The 17,471-nt window shown below is 41.7% G+C and overlaps 2 pseudogenes; one reads left to right on the forward strand and one right to left on the reverse strand.

Annotated features, from left to right (window-relative positions):
* Positions 1-1,189, forward strand: part of LOC111342744 (uncharacterized) — a 2,568-nt pseudogene extending 1,379 nt beyond the window's left edge.
* A 270-nt stretch (positions 1,190-1,459) lies between these two features.
* Positions 1,460-17,471, reverse strand: part of LOC111342745 (ATP-dependent DNA helicase Q1-like) — a 172,765-nt pseudogene continuing 156,753 nt past the window's right edge.

A 17,471-nucleotide genomic window follows, 5' to 3' on the forward strand; every position in this document is an offset into this window, starting at 1 on the left:
GCAGGGATGGGAGATACTGTAGGAATGGGGTGCACATCTAATAAATGCTTTAATTTGATTTATTCATGTGACAGGCATGAAATTGAGACACACAACTTGTCATTTGGTAATGGACATGACATCAGAGATCCTTTTGGCTACTACTTCTGCCGACTTCGACGTGGTCTTGTATGTTTTCAAAACAAAGGCTACAAGAAACAGGTATCAATGATATTATAAAATTTTCAAGGCACAATTACAATTTTGAGCCAAAAGAGCACCTAGACAACTTTACAATAAATTGCCAATGTTGTACTTCGAGGTAGAAATTGCTTTTTGAAACAACAGGTATAAAATAATATCCACTAAAATTTTAGAATTAATAACCTGAAACAACAACTACACATTCTATACCCCACAGTAATTAACTATTGGTTGTACGAAAGGGTTTTGCATACCTGTTATTTTTGTTTTGTTCTGATATTAATTTGACAGGCATGAAGAAAAAAAGCATGGCAAGAAGCTTGCAGATGCTGTTTTTCCTAAAGAAGATAGTCGAGATGACCTCAAATTCAACTATCATAGTGCCAAGCTTACTTCTGGACTTCTTCTTTGATGGAATCATTGAATTCAAACAACAGGCGATGGTGGTAGGCTGTTTGAACTTTACAAACTGTTACTTTACAAAACCCATGGCCACTACAAATATGCCTATGCAGTCCTACTGTATCTGGTGAAGTGTATTGCAATCCTATCACCAGCACAGGCCCTGAGATTAAAGTAGAAGAGGACCTTCAATGTGAGTGGTCTACCTGGGCGTAACATCCCTCTGGATCTACAAAAAGAACATGACAAAAAAGACATCAAGTGCTTGTGGCGAAACTTGGGAGCAAACCTTGATGAGCAAAATGCTGAAAGAACGGCTGGAACTCTGCAATCCAGACAACATGTCTATCATTCAGTTGCCAGAGACTGTATTTTCAACGAAAAGCACTCTGTGCGGAGAACTCCTTAAGAATTAGAGGCTGTTAACCAAATTACTCTTGACCTAGTGAGTAACAAGGTTTTCACCAAGAACCCAGGTCGTGAAGGTCATCTCTCATTCCCACAATTTGACAGGAACCTTCTGCAAGGCCTTGACTACAGAGATCTGCATAAGTGGTTTAGGGAGCAAATTGATCTGTGGGGATCAATTTATCAAGAACGATAACTTACATGTACTGTTGGAAATTTGAAACTTTCCCCAAATATTTTTTCCCCTTGCCCTAACTCTCCACTTTTTTTATAATTCAACATGGCAGCCTTAAATTCGATTTGGGAATCCACCTACACTGCAGGCTGAAGCCTGCGTTTACCACATTAAAGTTCATTAGGAATTTAGATTATTTATGATTTCTGGAAAAGTTTAATCTCTATACCCAAAATGGGAGCTTGTTTACAGGTTACAGTTCTTTGATGGTACACAATTTCACAAAAATGTTCAAAGCTCTAAAAGTTCAGACCCGCTGTCATTTTCAACATCAAAATAAATACCATCAAAATCAAACAACTCATGCACTCTAGTATTCAAAATTGGGACTTCAAATGGGAATGCAAATTAACAAAAGTTAAAGTTTCCTCTAAGTTTGGAATGTCCATGAAAATTTCTTGAATTACTTCCAAAATTCGTAGTTAATTTGAAACAGAGAACACAGGAAAATTAAAGATCAAGTCCTGGACAGTAAAGATGGTTTCACAGCTGTTTGAAATATCTTCTAGAAGCTGCATTGAGAATCCATGGCTTGAACTTTCATCTAATGACTGCCCTTCCATTCTCATGTCACTCAGTACTTCGCATAAGGCTTCTTTCAGTGATGCTCGCTCTTCGGTTGTCACCTCCCTCTAATTTACATTACTGCACTCATCCCTGCAGCTGTCTTCGTGCAAGGTCTCCTCAAAAGACAACACAGCTTCATCACATTGAACACCACCACACTTGCAAATTTTTGAATAAAATAAACAACAGTCATGAAGAGGTTCAAGAGGTTAAATTGCAGCATCCAAGGTTTTATAGGCAGCAACACGATAACAGCCTTTAGCACGCACAAAATTCTTCACTTTTTGCTCACATTATCCTGCCTGCTGTCCATGATAGATAATCATGACATGGGATTTCTTGCCATCTAGACCTGCCCTTCCAGCCTCCTAATACTGGTGAACAATGGACCGTGCTGGTCCCCAATTGTCAATGTATCTTACATCAGGGAAATTTACACCCATGCACAAGGCAGTTGTTGAAACTAGAACACGCTTTACTCCATCAGTCTTAAACTGGGTGAGAACTCGATCCTTAGTACTTTTCTAGGAGTTAGAATGACAAATGCCTAGCAGGCAGTTATCTTGGACAAGGGAATACTTTGGGTAAAACACTGACTTTCCTAGCTCTGAATTTAAATGATTTACTTCAACAGCAATTTCGTTCATCGTGTTGCAAAAAATTATTGTCTTTGGACAACTGATTCTTTATTCCCTCCTCTTCCTTCTTCTAAGTTCACAAGCCACTTTAGTTCTTTTAACTGAGCATCCTTTTTAACCTTTTTAATAGAAAATCGTAAGTTCAGCCGATTTGGACTGACATATATGGTTCTGCAATTGGCTTTCGTGCACAGCACTTCCTTTAATTATTGTTGCCTGTAATTATAAATAATTTACACAAAATATTTCTTTAAAAACATAACATAGAAGAATTATTCTCAAAAAGAAACATAAGCATATTTTGAACATGAAAACTGAGCATATTTTCGATTAGAAAACCAACCGATTTTTACGCGCCTAAAACTGACTCACATCAAAATTATGTGAATAGGCATTATCACTATTTTATAAAACGAATTCCGTTAAGTTTCTTTATAATTTCTGGATACAAACAGACGAAATTTCTACATACCTTGCTTAGGAAAGGAACGTAGTTCTCCCAGTATTCCAAAAGATTCACGAAAAGCACTGGATTTCTTGCCTTTCTTTGCTGGTCTGTAAAACAACGAGCAAATGCAATATGTGAGCGGGCAGTAGAATGTAAATGTGGTAACGTCAGAGAATAACTCCCTCCATAATCATGTAGGATCTGGAGGATAAAACCATCTATCATTGCCCGGGTTGTTAAAAAACCCAGCTTACATACAATCTACGCAAGTGTAAGCTTAATCTGTACAGTAAAATAAGCTGAAATTTTACACAAGACCAAACCTTTGTCCGGTCCAAGTTTTCACAGTATGTGACTCGTCAACAATTAATGCGGCAAGGTTTTTGTGCAACGGCGAGCTGCTCTTTTTGATAGAAGAGAGGAAGGGCTTCGTTAATATTTCCTCTGTGGACGCAAAGATCAGCTGGTATTTTTCGTTTTCTGCATCTCCCATTCTTGCACTTGCAAGTGATGTCGCTGTAAATCCCATCGACGAAGCTTCAATTAACTGGTCTTGAAAGATGCTTTTCAGCGGACAGACAATAATCACGCACACAGCTTTCGACAACAATATTTCTTGGACGCGAATCAACAACTGAAAGCACAGGTGGCCCAAGCCCTGTCATAGGCTCTTTCAGAGTGAATAATTAAAGAGTTTGTATAGTGGTTCAGTTGGACTTGCTTTTCAGCTCCGTAAATGTAAAGCTGTGTGAAATAATCAAAGAAATAAAGTCTTACCTTCATAGAGAGTAGTCTTTGTTGTTCTCCTTGCGATTTGAGGCCGTTTTGATGTGTTTTAGCTTGACGCCCTAAATTACCATGCATGAAATACGGGAAGGTCGCAAACTTCTGTTGACACATGCCCGTCAAAATCGCTCGAAAACAACACTTAATACTTTCCATCGAATCAAAACTCAGCAGCACGAAAGCAAAATAGTTTCCCTTTAAGTTCACCGAAAAAAATACCACAAAAGTCGGTTTATCGAACAACCAAGCCAGCGAGAGTTTCAAATTAACGGCCGTTCGGAATTCTTCTAATGCGTGGAAGGAACTTCTTGTGCAGCTGAGAGACCGTTAATACGCGGTCAACCTGGACCCTAGTCGAATCTCTCTCATCGGGTCCTCCCCATAGTCTTCTAACACCAACTCTTCACATATACTAAGGTACCCCGGGTAAGAGGATATTTGTAAAAATCTTTTGAAAACAGTGAAGATGGACAGCATCGACGATCCTGTCAAGTAGATGAGCTTACGCGGAGCATATTTTGAATTGCTTTTGTAACAGGTGCCATAAAGACTTACTTTAAAAACCTCAAGGCAAAATCATGGCAGTTGTTAACCCATGTAAGGAATATCAGGACTGCCCCAAATGGCAAATAAGCGGGATGAAAGTGTAATAAATTCTAGGAGGAATGAAAGGGGTCACAATGTAATTGAATGATAGTGTACTTGTCCTAAACAGAAATATCAAGCATATTTGAAGCAACTGTATCCTGACCACATCTTACAGTAATCTTCATCTGTGTTAAACACCAACGACAGGGCTGTGGTCTAACAGCGCCCAGTGGTCCCTGGCGCCTTACTTTTGTTTCGTGGGCGACTCAGGAATCTTAATTTTTTCATGAAAAGCATATGGCTGGCACCCTGGATTTCACAGTTTCAGAGAACTGGGCTCCCTTGAATTTTTCTTAGAGCACAGCCTTGAACGACCCTCCTTGTAGTTAATTATAGCTACTTATTTAGTTCAATGTTATTTCTTGCTCAAACTAAAGTCTTGTTGAATAACCCTCAGACAGTCTTCATACACTGAGGCCAAAAAAAGGAGGTTGGAAGCAAACACACATAATTGATGTCAAGTATGGGAAATTATAACTCACATGACCAAGTTGTTATTGGTTTAGGTTTTGCATCTGATTGGTTGAATAGGTGGTGTGAGGAGTTTTTTAAACCAATCACAGAGTGTGCTTAGGTAAGTAAAGTAAAGTCTGTTTACGAGCCCAGTAGCCCATTAGGCCGGTGCTTAACTCCGGTCTCTGTAGCATGAAGCGACTTGGATGGGATGCTAGTCCATCACAGGGTTACCCCCAGCATTAAATTTCCGGTACCCATTTATACACCTGGGTGAAGAGAGGCACTGTGCGAGTAACGTGTCTTGCCTAAGAACACAACACAATGTCCCGGCCGGTGCTCGAATCCGGACCACTCGATCCGGAGTCGAGCGCACTAACAATGAGGCCACCGTGCCTCCACAGAGTGTAGGTAGTAAAGAAATATCAAAGCAATTCCAGATTCACTTTCGATACTCAATTGTAAGCTGCTTTAAAATAGCTTGTACTTATCACTGCAAAGTTTTATGATGAGCTGCACTGTGAAGTGCATATGAAGCTAGATATTGCTCCTGGTGGTTTGTTTCAATCAATTACCAACAAGACTACAACAGCTTTTGCGTGATGTCACCAAAAAAAAAAAAATTGTTTGGGCAGTTTGTGCACAAACTTGATTTAAGATGCTAAGAACTCATCCAGTTGGTGTGTTGTCAGTATATTACTGTATATTCTGTAGAAATTTAATGGTGGAGCTTGCTCTATCATTCATTCAAATAAGCAAAGACCACCCAAAAGTATAGCCTGATCTACTAGCTTATAAGTCTATTTGAAGCCCAAGTAAGAAATTCCTTGCAGTTTTCATATTTTCTTAGGGTGAATTCGGCTCAAGATTGATGTTTTTCATTCGCTTGGTTCTGTTAATCAGTCAACTTCTTGAGTTCTTTTGAAAAAGAGAAGTCATGACTTGATTACTGTAGAAAATGTTTAATGTAACCTTCAATCAATAATTTGTAAATGTACATAATTTTTGGTCGACCTTTCGTTTATTTCAAGTAAACTGTTGTTTACAACACTTTTTAATGAGAGTTTTAGAGCTATAGAGTGATATCTTTTTTAGAGGTATAGAGCGATATTTTTTTATTTCAATAGCATTATGATTGTAACAAGATATGCAAGAATTTTAAGTGTAATTCAAAAAATAAAACAATTGTCCATCTACTTTCATGTGTTGAATTTCTTTTTGACTACATGTATCTGTCCATAGAATGTATTTAGTTTGGACTAACTAGGATTTAGTGTGAATATATCTCGAGGTTTTAAGGGTAGAAGCTGAACATTTAACCATTAGCATCAATCTAATTAAACTATGTTAGGTTTTCTAGACAAGGTCACAAAAAATTTAGCTCATTGATTGATTCCTTCACTGTCTCGATTCCGTACACATAACTTTCAACCTTTATAGTGGAAAACCGATTGATCAGCTTTGCTCTTATGTTTCCCTTAAATCATATAAAACAAAGCTGATATTCTCAATCTGAGCAGTGGATACAGTTGATTCATACAAAAAAGCAGCTTTACGATAACATTACGCCAACTTAAATATGTTTTTTCATGCTGTGACTATTTCTTAGAGAATCACTAAGCTGATAAGTTCTCTCCATGAGATCTCTCAGAGCTCGGGCACGTCCTCTTTCTGCAGCAAGAAGAGCCTGAATTATCTCACCTCGAGCAAGATTTATACGCCACAATCCTTTGTATGCACTATCTACTTCACGCTGATTACAGTAATGGATCTTGAACTGATCATTGAATTGAAAACTTGCCCTGATATCATTATGCAGTTCTACACTCCCGTAAAAGAAGTCAAATGCCCTCATGAGATCTCCTTGGAGCTCGAAACTTAATGCTAGAGAGCAAAGTGAGCATGCTTCACTGGCCTTGTCACCTATTTCTTTGGCAATTTCTAGCTGACGTTTATGGTAGCCGATTGCTGTTTTGAACTGTCCTAGGCTGTTATATGCTTTGCCGAGATTTCCGTAACTCTCTCCCTCTCCGGTCTTGGCACCCACTTCTTTGGCAATTTCTAGATGAAGTTGATGGTAGTCGATTGCTGTTTTGAACTGTCCTAGGCCGTGATATGCTTTGCCGAGATTTCCGTAACTCTCTCCCTCTCCGGTCTTGGCACCCACTTCTTTGGCAATTTCTAGATGACGTTTATGGTACTCGATTGCTGTTTTGAACTCTCCTAGGCCGTGATATGCTTTGCCGAGATTTCCGTAACTCTCTCCCTCTCCGGTTTTGGCACCCATTTCTTTGGCAATTTCTAGATGACGTTTATGATACTCGATTGCTGTTTTGAACTCTCCTAGGCCGTGATACGCTTTTCCGAGATTTCCGTAACTCTCTCCCTCTCCGGTCTTGGCACCCACTTCTTTAGCAATTTCTAGATGACGTTTATGGTACTCGATTGCTGTTTTGAACTGTCCTAGGCCGTGATATGCTTTGCCGAGATTTCCGTAACTCTCTCCCTCTCCTGTCTTGGCACCCACTTGTTTGGCAATTTCTAGATGACGTTTATGGTACTCGATTGCTGTTTTGAACTGTCCTAGGCCGTGATACGCTTTTCCGAGATTTCCGTAACTCTCTCCCTCTCCGGTCTTGGCACCCACTTCTTTAGCAATTTCTAGATGACGTTTATGGTACTCGATTGCTGTTTTGAACTGTCCTAGGCCGTGATATGCTTTGCCGAGATTTCCGTAACTCTCTCCCTCTCCTGTCTTGGCACCCACTTCTTTGGCAATTTCTAGATGACGTTTATGGTACTCGATTGCTGTTTTGAACTGTCCTAGGCCGTGATACGCTTTTCCGAGATTTCCGTAACTCTCTCCCTCTCCGGCCTTGGCACCCACTTCTTTGGCAATTTCTAGATGACGCTTATGGTACTCGATTGCTGTTTTGAATTGTCCTAGGCTGTGATATGCTTTGCCGAGATTTCCGTAACTCTCTCCCTCTCCGGTCTTAGCACCCAATTCTCTGGCAATCTCTAGTTGACGATGATGGTAGCCGATTGCTGTTTTGAACTGTCCTAGGCCGTGATGTGCTTTGCCGAGATTTCCGTAACTCTCTCCTTCTCCGGTCTTGGCACCGACTTCTTTGGCAATTTCTAGATGACGTTGATGGTAGGTGATTGCTGTTTTAAACTGTCCTAGACTACAATAGGCATTGCCGAGATGGCCATAACTCCTTCCCTCTCCAGCCTTGTCTCTCACTTCTATAGCAATTTCTGCTTCACGTTGATGGTAGTCGAGTGCTGTTCTGAGCTGTCCGAGGCTACAATAAGTGGTGCCGAGATTGCCATAGCTGACCCTTATTCCGGCTTTGTCTTCTACCTCTTTGGAAATATTTAACTGACTTTTATGGTGCTTTATCGCTGTTGTCAATTGTCCCAGACCATGATAACTTTTGCCGAGATTGCCATAGCTGATTCCTTCACTGACCTTATCTCCCACATCTTTGGAAATATCTAGATGACGTTTGTGGCATTCGATTGCTGTTTTAAAATCTCCCAGACTATGATAAGCTTTGCCGAGATTGCCATAGCTCATTCCCTCTCCGGCCTTATATCTCACATTTTGGGAAATTTGTATAACATATTGGTGGCGCTGGATTGCTTCTTTGAACCGTCCTAAACTATGATAAACGTTGCCTATATTGCCATGGCTGGCTACTTCTCCAGCCTTGTCCCCTAGCTCTTCGGCAATTGCTCGATGACGTTGGTGATACTCGATTGCTGTTTTAAATTGTCCCAGACCATAATAAGTACAACCAATATTGCCATAGCAAATTCCCGTGCCAAGCCAGTCTCCAAATTCTTCAGCAATTTCTAAATGACGTTGATGATATTCGATCGCTGTTTTGAGCTCTCCTTGACCATGATAAGCACAGCCGATACTTCCATAGCTGATGCCCTCTCCAGCCCTATCTCCTACTTCTTTGGCAATTTCTAAATGACGCTGATGGTTACTGAGTGCTGTTTTAAACTGTCCTAGACTATGATAAGCGTTGCCTAGATTACCATAGCTGACTCCTGCTCCAGCTTTGTCACCAACTTCTTGGGAAATTTTTAGATGATTATGATGGTACTCAATTGCTTTTTTGAATAGCCCTAGGCCCTGACAGGCGCAGCCAATATTGCCATAACTAATTCCCTCTCCGGCCTTGTCTCCCACTTCTTTGGCAATTTCAAGATGACGTCGATGGTACTCGATTGCTATTTTGAACTCTCGTAGGCCGTGATACGCTTTTCCGAGATTTCCGTAACTCTCTCCCTCTCCGGTCTTGGCACCCACTTTTTTGGCAATTTCTAGATGACGTTTATGGTACTCGATTGCTGTTTTGAACTGTCCTAGCCCGTGATATGCTGTGCCGAGAATTCCGTAACTCTCTCCCTCTCCGGTCTTGGCACCCACTTCTTTGGCAATTTCTAGATGACGTTTATGGTACTCGATTGCTATTTTGAACTCTCGTAGGCCGTGATACGCTTTTCCGAGATTTCCGTAACTCTCTCCCTCTCCGGTCTTGGCACCCACTTCTTTAGCAATTTCTAGATGACGTTTATGGTACTCGATTGCTGTTTTGAACTGTCCTAGGCCGTGATATGCTGTGCCGAGATTTCCGTAACTCTCTCCCTCGCTGTCCTTGGCACCCACTTCTTTGGCAATTTCTAGATGACGTTTATGGTACTCGATTGCTGTTTTGAACTCTCCTAGGCCGTGATATGCTTTGCCGAGATTTCCGTAACTCTCTCCCTCTCCGGTCTGGGCACCCACTTCTTTGGCAATTTCTAGATGAAGTTGATGGTAGTCGATTGCTGTTTTGAACTGTCCTAGGCCGTGATATGCTTTGCCGAGATTTCCGTAACTCTCTCCCTCTCCGGTCTTGGCACCCACTTCTTTGGCAATTTCTAGATGACGTTTATGGTACTCGATTGCTGTTTTGAACTCTCCTAGGCCGTGATATGCTTTGCCGAGATTTCCGTAACTCTCTCCCTCTCCAGTCTTGGCACCCACTTCTTTGGCAATTTCTAGATGACGTTTATGGTACTCGATTGCTATTTTGAACTCTCCTAGGCCGTGATACGATTTTCCGAGATTTCCGTAACTCTCTCCCTCTCCGGTCTTGGCACCCACTTCTTTAGCAATTTCTAGATGACGTTTATGGTACTCGATTGCTGTTTTGAACTGTCCTAGGCCGTGATATGCTTTGCCGAGATTTCCGTAACTCTCTCCCTCTCCTGTCTTGGCACCCACTTCTTTGGCAATTTCTAGATGACGTTTATGGTACTCGATTGCTGTTTTGAACTGTCCTAGGCCGTGATACGCTTTTCCGAGATTTCCATAACTCTCTCCCTCTCCGGCCTTGGCACCCACTTCTTTGGCAATTTCTAGATGACGTTTATGGTACTCGATTGCTGTTTTGAATTGTCCTAGGCTGTGATATGCTTTGCCGAGATTTCCGTAACTCTCTCCCTCTCCGGTCTTAGCACCCAATTCTCTGGCAATCTCTAGTTGACGATGATGGTAGCCGATTGCTGTTTTGAACTGTCCTAGGCCGTGATGTGCTTTGCCGAGATTTCCGTAACTCTCTCCTTCTCCGGTCTTGGCACCGACTTCTTTGGCAATTTCTAGATGACGTTGATGGTAGGTGATTGCTGTTTTAAACTGTCCTAGACTACAATAGGCATTGCCGAGATGGCCATAACTCCTTCCCTCTCCAGCCTTGTCTCCTACTTCTATAGCAATTTCTGCTTCACGTTGATGGTAGTCGAGTGCTGTTCTGAGCTGTCCGAGGCTACAATAAGTGGTGCCGAGATTGCCATAACTGACTCTTATTCCGGCTTTGTCTTCTACCTCTTTGGAAATCTTAAACTGACTTTTATGGTGCTTTATCGCTGTTTTCAATTGTCCCAGACCATGATAACTTTTGCCGAGATTGCCATAGCTGATTCCTTCACTGACCTTATCTCCCACATCTTTGGAAATATCTAGATGACGTTCGTGGCATTCGATTGCTGTTTTAAAATCTCCCAGACTATGATAAGCTTTGCCGAGATTGCCATAGCTCATTCCCTTTCCGGCCTTATCTCTCACATTTTGGGAAATTTGTATAACATATTGGTGGCGCTGGATTGCTTCTTTGAACCGTCCTAAACTATGATAAACGTTGCCTATATTGCCATGGCTGGCTACTTCTCCAGCCTTGTCCCCTAGCTCTTCGGCAATTGCTCGATGACGTTGGTGATACTCGATTGCTGTTTTAAATTGTCCCAGACCATAATAAGTACAACCAATATTGCCATAGCAAATTCCCGTGCCAAGCCAGTCTCCAAATTCTTCAACAATTTCTAAATGACGTTGATGATATTCGATCGCTGTTTTGAGCTCTCCTTGACCATGATAAGCACAGCCGATACTTCCATAGCTGATGCCCTCTCCAGCCCTATCTCCTACTTCTTTGGCAATATTTAAATGACGCTGATGGTTACTGAGTGCTGTTTTAAACTGTCCTAGACTATGATAAGCGTTGCCTAGATTACCATAGCTGACTCCTGCTCCAGCTTTGTCACCAACTTCTTGGGAAATTTTTAGATGATTATGATGGTACTCAATTGCTTTTTTGAATAGCCCTAAACCCTGACAGGCGCAGCCAATATTGCAATAACTAATTCCCTCTCCGGCCTTGTCTCCCACTTCTTTGGCAATTTGAAGATGACGTCGATGGTACTCCATTGCTATTTTGAACTCTCGTAGGCCGTGATACGCTTTTCCGAGATTTCCGTAACTCTCTCCCTCTCCGGTCTTGGCACCCACTTTTTTGGCAATTTCTAGATGACGTTTATGGTACTCGATTGCTATTTTGAACTCTCGTAGGCCGTGATACGCTTTTCCGAGATTTCCGTAACTCTCTCCTTCTCCGGTCTTGGCACCCACTTCTTTAGCAATTTCTAGATGACGTTCATGGTACTCGATTGCTGTTTTGAACTGTCCTAGGCCGTGATATGCTGTGCCGAGATTTCCGTAACTCTCTCCCTCGCTGTCCTTGGCACCCACTTCTTTGGCAATTTCTAGATGACGTTTATGGTACTCGATTGCTGTTTTGAACAGTCCTAGGCCGCTATATGCTTTGCCGAGATTTCCGTAACTCTCTCCCTCTCCGGTCCGGGCACCCACCTCTTTGGCAATTTCTAGATGAAGTTGATGGAAGTCGATTGCTGTTTTGAACTGTCCTAGGCCGTGATATGCTTTGCCGAGATTTCCGTAACTCTCTCCCTCTCCGGTCTTGGCACCCACTTCTTTGGCAATTTCTAGATGACGTTTATGGTACTCGATTGCTGTTTTGAACTCTCCTAGGCCGTGATATGCTTTGCCGAGATTTCCGTAACTCTCTCCCTCTCCGGTCTTGGCACCCACTTCTTTGGCAATTTCTAGATGACGTTTATGGTACTCGATTGCTATTTTGAATTCTCCTAGGCCGTGATACGCTTTTCCGAGATTTCCGTAACTCTCTCCCTCTCCGGTCTTGGCACCCACTTCTTTAGCAATTTTTAGATGACGTTTATGGTACTCGACTGCTGTTTTGAACTCTCCTAGGCCGTGATATGCTTTGCCGAGATTTCCATAACTCTCTCCCTGTCCGGTCTTGGCACCGACTTCTTTTGCAATTTCTAGATGACGTTTATGGTACTCGATTGCTATTTTGAACTCTCCTAGGCCGTGATACGCTTTTCCGAGATTTCCGTAACTCTCTCCCTCTCCGGTCTTGGCACCCACTTCTTTAGCAATTTCTAGATGACGTTTATGGTACTCGATTGCTGTTTTGAATTGTCCTAGGCCGTGATATGCTTTGCCGAGATTTCCGTAACTCTCTCCCTCTCCTGTCTTGGCACCCACTTCTTTGGCAATTTCTAGATGACGTTTATGGTACTCGATTGCTATTTTGAATTCTCCTAGGCCGTGATACGCTTTTCCGAGATTTCCGTAACTCTCTCCCTCTCCGGTCTTGGCACCCACTTCTTTAGCAATTTTTAGATGACGTTTATGGTACTCGACTGCTGTTTTGAACTCTCCTAGGCCGTGATATGCTTTGCCGAGATTTCCGTAACTCTCTCCCTCTCCGGTCTTGGCACCGACTTCTTCGGCAATTTCTAGATGACGTTTATGGTACTCGATTGCTATTTTGAACTCTCCTAGGCCGTGATACGCTTTTCCGAGATTTCCGTAACTCTCTCCCTCTCCGGTCTTGGCACCCACTTCTTTAGCAATTTCTAGATGACGTTTATGGTACTCGATTGCTGTTTTGAACTGTCCTAGGCCGTGATATGCTTTGCCGAGATTTCCGTAACTCTCTCCCTCTCCTGTCTTGGCACCCACTTCTTTGGCAATTTCTAGATGACGTTTATGGTACTCGATTGCTGTTTTGAACTGTCCTACGCCGTGATACGCTTTTCCGAGATTTCCGTAACTCTCTCCCTCTCCGGCCTTGGCACCCACTTCTTTGGCAATTTCTAGATGACGTTTATGGTACTCGATTGCTGTTTTGAACTGTCCTAGGCTGTGATATGCTTTGCCGAGACTTCCGTAACTCTCTCCCTCTCCGGTCTTAGCACCCAATTCTCTGGCAATCTCTAGTTGACGATGATGGTAGCCGATTGCTGTTTTGAACTGTCCTAGGCCGTGATGTGCTTTGCCGAGATTTCCGTAACTCTCTCCTTCTCCGGTCTTGGCACCCACTTCTTTGGCAATTTCTAGATGACGTTGATGGTAGGTGATTGCTGTTTTAAACTGTCCTAGACTACAATAGGCATTGCCGAGATGGCCATAACTCCGTCCCTCTCCAGCCTTGTCTCCTACTTCTATAGCAATTTCTGCTTCACGTTGATGGTAGTCGAGTGCTGTTCTGAGCTGTCCGAGGCTACAATAAGTGGTGCCGAGATTGCCATAGCTGACCCTTATTCCGGCTTTGTCTTCTACCTCTTTGGAAATATTTAACTGACTTTTATGGTGCTTTATCGCTGTTTTCAATTGTCCCAGACCATGATAACTTTTGCCGAGATTGCCATAGCTGATTCCTTCACTGACCTTATCTCCCACATCTTTGGAAATATCTAGATGACGTTTGTGGCATTCGATTGCTGTTTTAAAATCTCCCAGACTATGATAAGCTTTGCCGAGATTGCCATAGCTCATTCCCTCTCCGGCCTTATATCTCACATTTTGGGAAATTTGTATAACATATTGGTGGCGCTGGATTGCTTCTTTGAACCGTCCTAAACTATGATAAACGTTGCCTATATTGCCATGACTGGCTACTTCTCCAGCCTTGTCCCCTAGCTCTTCGGCAATTGCTCGATGACGTTGGTGATACTCGATTGCTGTTTTAAATTGTCCCAGACCATAACAAGTACAACCAATATTGCTATTGCAAATTACCGTGCCAACCCAGTCTCCAAATTCTTCAGCAATTTCTAAATGACGTTGATGATATTCGATCGCTGTTTTGAGCTCTCCTTGACCATGATAAGCACAGCCGATACTTCCATAGCTGATGCCCTCTCCAGCCCTATCTCCTACTTCTTTGGCAATTTCTAAATGACGCTGATGGTTACTGAGTGCTGTTTTAAACTGTCCTAGACTATAATAAGCGTTGCCTAGATTACCATAGCTGACTCCTGCTCCAGCTTTGTCACCAACTTCTTGGGAAATTTTTAGGTGATTATGATGGTACTTAATTGCTGTTTTGAATAGCCCTAAACCCTGACAGGCGCAGCCAATATTGCCATAACTAATTCCCTCTCCGGCCTTGTCTCCCACTTCATTGGCAATTTGAAGATGACGTCGATGGTACTCGATTGCTGTTTGAAACTTTCCAAGACCACGATAAGCCTTGCCGAGTCTGCAATAGGCGATTCCTTCCCCAACCTTATCTCCTACCTCTTTGGAAATTTCAAGATGGATTTGATGGTACTCGATTGCTAATTTGAACTCTCCTAAACCATGATAGGCACAGCCGAGATTGCCATAACTGAGTGCCTCACCGGCGTCGTCTCCCACTTCTTTGGCGATCACTAGATGATGTTGATGGTACTCGATTGCTGTTTTGAACCGACCTAAACCACAATAAGCCCTGCCGAGATTGCAGTAACTTTTTCCCTCATCGATCTTTCCCCTCATTTTTTGGGAAATCTCTAGGGCACGTAGATGGTACTCTATGGCTGTTTTGTACCTTCTAACGCCATGGTAAATGTTTCCTAGACTGCAATAGCTTTTTCCCTGATTATTCGTATCACCCGCCTTCTTAGCATTTTCTAGACAACGTTGATGGTGCTCGATTGCTGTCTTGAATTGTGTCTCGGCCTTGCCGTCCATTTCTCTATCAATGTTTAGGTGCTGTAATGCTGTCTACAATCTTGAACTGTGGAAAGGGTGCGAAGACACTCGACTTCCTTTTTAGATGCATTCAATCTAGAATTACATTGGTTTTTTGAAGAAACCGTAAGTTTGCTAATCTTTTTCACCTTTAAACATCTTAAGAGTGGATAACTAATGAGTGGATGTGTGCAAATTTAAGGAAGATGTGCCTTGAAAAACATGATTATGGTAAAATAGCTCCAGGTTTGCCATGGTACTAAATACATAATAGTCGTATTTATTATCCGATAGAACTTCGTAGAGTACAAATAACGCCCAAAACGGGTACAAATATCTCGCAGTATTTGTACTACAGAGAATCGGTTACACATTCGCCCGCACTGAAATAACAATTTTGCGTGTTGGATGACAAATCCCTGATTAGATTTTTTGTTGTGTAGTATCACTGAGTATTTTTAATCATTGTTTGTATTTTGACTCGCCTTATGGAATCGTCAAAAATACGGCACAATTCGTTAAAAAGACTTAGCGATACTACACAACAAAACGTATAGTAAGATTTTATCCAACGATGAAGTCACTTCAGATATGGATTGCGACCTTTCGAATGCATCTGACTGCACGTCTTATTCAGGTGATAAGATCGACTCTGCACATATTACCTTATAAAATGTTCTGTTTAGTTATGATTGTTTGGAATTACAAAGCTGTGAGTGGTGCTTTTCGCCATTTCAATAACTCTTATGCGAATTCCTTCTCTCACCAGCCCTGTTTTTATATTTCTGCCGGGTCAACGGCATCTTTTGACTGCAATTTTTTTATCGTAGCACAGAGCCTGACTTGAAACAGTGTGAACGGTTTCCTTTTTGCAAAAGGTAGCGGAGCTGACAAAGTGATAGCGACATGCAAGTAGGTAGGCTAAAGTAATTCTCCAGTTTCTGTTGAGTTGCTTGTAAAACTGTATCCATCGATGCGCTGTGGCCGAAAGATGCTGTTGACCCGGCTAAGCAGGATGGCGTCGTTTTCAAAATTCCCTTTGGGTATGGCAAAGGCTACATCAGCGAGACTGGCAGAACTATGCAAAAGATGATAAGGAGCATGGCTGGAATATCCGATTATCAATGACATAGACCTCCGCCTCTTAGAATACGCGCACAACACCAAACACTGCCCGCTCTGGAACAAAGTGAAGTTTATTGATTGCGATCCCCAATTTTTACAGACGTAGGAAGAGAGAGGCAAACATTAATATTAGAATAGAAATCCTAGAAGAACGGATTCCGAAGAGCAGGGAAGAAGAGCGGACCGCTTAGGAGAGCTTTCTTCCTAATGTGGCCATCAAAGCTATGGAACTCCAACGGATCACAACTGAGCAGAGTGGTTTATAAAGTGACACGAGGTCGTGATCCACATCTGAAGAGACTTTATCGTAAGATAAACGACTATTAATTTTGTCGCAAATAATAAGACTCTTTGGTGGAACCGTAAATGTCATTTTTGAGTGAGTATCCTTTCAAAATGTGGTATTTTAACATAAGTCCTATTTGAGTGCTCCGAGCTTTAGTGAGTGTTTTATATTAATGTTAAAAAGCTCTTCAAGTGCAATTATGTGTCTAGCTTTGGGCGCCACGTTAATGGTTCGAGAGACATGAGTGAGGGACCATCAGTTCAAACAGTGTGAATTAGAAATCATGTTTCTTTCCGTAAGGTAAACTTTTATGGAATAATCGAGATAATTCTTTGACAATATGTCAGAAGGTTATAACTTCTTAGTGGGGTATCGGGGAACAATGGTTGCATTGCTTTGTGTATCACGTTTGAAAAATTTATCAAAGGATAAGCTCATTCCCATAAAAAACAGCTCCTCCCTTTTCTTTATTCAAGCAAGGCTTGAAAAAAGCACTAGCTCCTGAATAGAAGGAAAAATGGGTCGTACAAGGTTCTTAAAACCGTCACTAGTAAAGTGAATAAGGGTATCAGACCATTTTACGAAAATTCATACAATATGCTTCCAATTCGCCGACTAATGATATCTTTATACGTTTTTGATGAGTCAATAAAAAATTTTAAATTTCTTGATAAAAACTATTGGAAAATTTTAAAATGCTTCCAATTCGATGAGTAATGATATGTTTCTGTTTTTAATGAGTCAACAAAAAAAATCACCAAATTCCAAAAAAATGTTGACTTATTAAAAATTCCAAGAATTCCAAAATGCTGACTCGTCAAGAATTCAAAGTGGCGGATAAAACTGGTTCAAACCGGTTTTTTAAATATCTCACCAAATTTGTAATAAAT

The sequence above is a fragment of the Stylophora pistillata genome, chromosome 2 (assembly GCF_964205215.1).
Source record: "Stylophora pistillata chromosome 2, jaStyPist1.2, whole genome shotgun sequence".
NCBI classification, from domain to species: domain Eukaryota; kingdom Metazoa; phylum Cnidaria; class Anthozoa; order Scleractinia; family Pocilloporidae; genus Stylophora; species Stylophora pistillata.